Here is a 4,069-nt window from a genome sequence, read left to right on the forward strand (position 1 = left end):
AAATCGCTTTTGTTTGTGTCTTGTTCCATTCTCGATATATGTTGGCATCAGTTGTTTTTTGTACTCTTTTTTCTTCTAGACAAAGCCAAACCTCTGGGCGGAGAATGCCGAGATGAAGTTGAGTCACGTTTTGAAAAAATCCATTTCGCACAAGAGTGCAAGCTCGCTGTTTTTGCCTTGATTAGTGTATGTCTGAAAATTTAGAAGTGTAAACTGTTTATCACAATAGTCATCAAGGTCTATTTCCTGACGGAAGACAACGTCAGCCTTGAGCTCTTGGATAAGATGGTCTGTTTCCCTTTCTTTGCTGTTTAAGCCACGGCAAATATTCCATGAGAGAAATTGGATCCCATCATTTCCTTGCCCTCCAGTGCCATGGTTGTTATTCTTGTTATTGTACCTCCTCGGCCGTCCATTTCAGGACGGGGCTTTCTTTGCCAACCACGAAGTACCGTCGCCCGTTTTTTGACTTGTCCCGTGCTTCCTCCCATTTCTTATCCAGATTCTCCATTTGCTCTTTAGTCATGTCGGGGTCGATTCTGCTGTACCGTACATCCGCCTTTTGTCCCTGAGACGTCGTCATTTGTTCAACTGAACACTTGGTTTGGGCGATCTCTTTGCCTGTATCCTGATAAACTTCAAAGGTGCGTGCTTGCCTAAGACATTCAACAATAGCTCGTTGAACATTTCCGCCTTCATCTGAATTTCTACATGTGCTAGATCTTCCCATGGTTGCTTTGCCAGATCTAACCTAAAATTGTCCACAATCGATCTTTCCATAACTTCGCCTTAGGATTTGGGTTTTGTTGTGCTTGGCTGCCAATGCTTTCATAGTCCACAAGATAGGGTTGTGATCGCTCAAGCCATGTTCTCGTGTTAATGTTTCAATGACAAGTCCTGTCTTTGAGAGTGTCCAGTCTAGGTTAGAGTGAACGTTTCTTTCTCCTCTTTTGCGAAAAAATGTTTTACCGAATTGTGTACAGATCATTCCACATGAGTCCATACTTTCGCTGAAGGTTTTCGCTAATTGACGTGGGCCATATGTCTTCTCTGATAATCGAGTTAGGTCCAAATTGAAGTCACCGGGCAGTAAAAGTCGTCCCCTTGTACTGTTTTCGACCATTCTAATGAGGCCAGAAATCGCTTTTGTTTGTGTCTTGTTCCATTCTCGATATATGTTGGCATCAGTTGTTTTTTGTACTCTTTTTTCTTCTAGACAAAGCCAAACCTCTGGGCGGAGAATGCCGAGATGAAGTTGAGTCACGTTCTGAAAAAATCCCATTTTGCACAAGAGTGCAAATTCGCTGTTTTTGCCTTGATTAGTGTATGTCTGAAAATTTTGAGGTGTAAACTGTTTATCACAATAGTCATCAAGGTCTATTTCCTTCCTATCAGCCTTGAGCTCTTGGATAAGATGGTCTATTTCCTTCTCTTTGCTGTTTAAGCCACGGCAAATATTCCATGAGAGAAATCGGATCCCATTATTTCCTTGCCCTCCAGTGCCATGTTATTCTTGTTTATTGCACCTCCTCGGCCGTCCATTTCAGGACGGGGCTTTCTTTGCCAACCACGAAATACCGTCGCCCGTTTTTTGACTTGTCCTGTGCTTCCTCCCATTTCTTATCCAGATTCTCTATTTGTTCTTTTGTCATGTCAGGGTCGATTCTGTACTTCGTCACAGTTCCCGATTCAGCATTTTTCTTATTTTGTTCTCTGAGGGCTCTATTTGACCTTAGGGCTTGTTCTCGGAGATCTTGTGAGGAAAGCCTGACCAGCAGAGGCCGAAAATCCCTCCCGTCGTCCCTTTTTTCCAGCCTTTGCATCGCTAGGATGAAACTTTTAAAGGCGTCCGGCAATCCTGCTGTCTTGGCCACCTTCAGGATCTCACTCTCCTCATAGGCCTTTCGCTTGTTGGGGTCTTCTTCCTTCAGCTCTTTGATGCCTCTGACACCAGGTTCTATTTCCTGTCTTGCATCTCCGCCACACATTGGACCATATTGCCGGAGATAACATTTAGATTTTCCTTCAGTTTTTCAGCAAAAGTCAAAAGTCGCAGCGAACCGTAACAGCCTCCTTCATATCTTTCTTGACCTGCATCTGGTTCTTCTCCAAAGCCTGCACCAATAATACCACCCTTTCCCTCAAGTTGTCGTTCTCCAACTTCATTTTTTTCCATTTCGTTTTTTATTGCTTAAACCTCGCCAATCAGGTCCTCGGCTGACAGGTTACCCATTTCTTGCCCACTTGGAACAATTACTTCTTCNTCTCCGCCACACATTGGACCATATTGCCGGGGATAACATTTAGATTTTCCTTCAGTTTTTCAGCAAAAGTCAAAAGTCGCAGCGAACCGTAACAGCCTCCTTCATATCTTTCTTGACCTGCATCTAGTTCTTCTCCAAAGCCTGCACCAATAATACCACCCTTTCCCTCATGTTGTCGTTCTCCAACTTCAATTTTTCCATTTCGTTTTTTATTGCTTAAACCTCGCCAATCAGGTCGTCGTCTGACAGGTTACCCATTTCTTGCCCACTTGGAACAATTACTTCTTCGTTGTTCTTTGAATGTGTTTTTGGGGACAGAAGGTGATCCAGCACGCTCATTGGCCCCTTTGACACATCGCTTGTGCTACTTCTAGTAGCTTGTTTTCATTTCACTTCAACTTGCATCGTCAGGTGCACCAAAAACTAGGCATTTTTTTCTCCAAGAGTCCTGAGAGCACTTTCCGACACGTCTTTTCATTTCGAGCTTCATTCAGTTATTCCTTATAATATAATATAATACATTTTTGATAACTATCACATAACACATAACAAGTCCATTCGGGCTCCAACTGGTTCAACAGGCCTGCGAAAGGTCACCCAGGTCCTAGGATGTTTTACTAGAAACATCAAAGTTATGAGAGAGCTCTTGTACTATTGACTGAAGCTTGACTGGTTTGGACCGGACAGTATTCAAAGGAGGTAAAAAAGGTACTTGATACTGTACGTTTTCATAAGCGTTCATGAGCTTTCTCCCAACCCAGGATCAATTGTAGTGACCTAAGAGGTTTAACGTGGTTTTTGAGAGCACCTTCAAGCCCTCGAGAATCCATGCCAGTTCAAACAATGAAGACCAGCTCCGTTCTTTCTCGGCTCCTTCATTGTTCAATTTGCTCCCCTCAAATAATCGAAAGGATTATGTAGGTGTTGATCCAGAAGCATCCTTTAAGTCAGAAATAGACAATTTATCGATCAAAATACCTGATCAACCAGACATTCAAGGGCTAGTCAGATCTACCAACTCAATTCGTTAGTGGATTAAATATTTCATGAATATAAAAGGCTAGCTTTTATATTGTATAGGTAGAGCATCCGCCTTTTCGACAAGTTACAGCATGAGTTGTCGCTTTAACACCTTAAATGGGCAAACCTGCGATGGTTCCCGAGGGTGAAGTAAAAAGTGCACTTTGCGTTGAGCAGAATTCGCAGAAATTTGATCGTTTTTAAAGCTATTATGTGTAAAGACATGCATAATTAAAGCTAACATTAAGCAGTTTTATTGATTAGTTACAATACTTAATTCTTTGGAGGAAAATTTACGGGTAAAAGGTGCATTGCAAATATTGTCCAAAAAGTCAGGCTATATGAACCTATTTTAAAAAACGCCCACACAACGCAATGCCTACATAACAATAATATGAACATTTGTGTCAAGGACCTAGTTTCACTCACATACTGCCCCAAGCACATAGCTAATCTAGAATCAAGCTGAACACCTTCTAGTGGTGATCAAAGTCACTCGCTTGGCCCAATGTTCCAACTAGGAACGCCTCTCACGCTCCACCCATTTGAGCCATGAACTCATGCTATCGCTAGGAACCATCCTGCACCACCCAGCACTTATAGTGATTTTTTTCCGGGCACGTCTATTCCGCCCATTCGACCTAAACTTAATAGGTGTGCCGCTTTGGGGCACTCGTTAGGTCTCTTTGGGTGGTCTGGGTAGGTATTCTCAATTCGCACTTGGGTCTTGGAGTGCTGGTTCAAGAGAAAGTATCTACCTCAAGTCAAGCTGACAGAAAAAGAAG

Source organism: Tigriopus californicus, chromosome 3, assembly GCF_007210705.1.
Source record: "Tigriopus californicus strain San Diego chromosome 3, Tcal_SD_v2.1, whole genome shotgun sequence".
NCBI lineage: Eukaryota > Metazoa > Arthropoda > Copepoda > Harpacticoida > Harpacticidae > Tigriopus > Tigriopus californicus.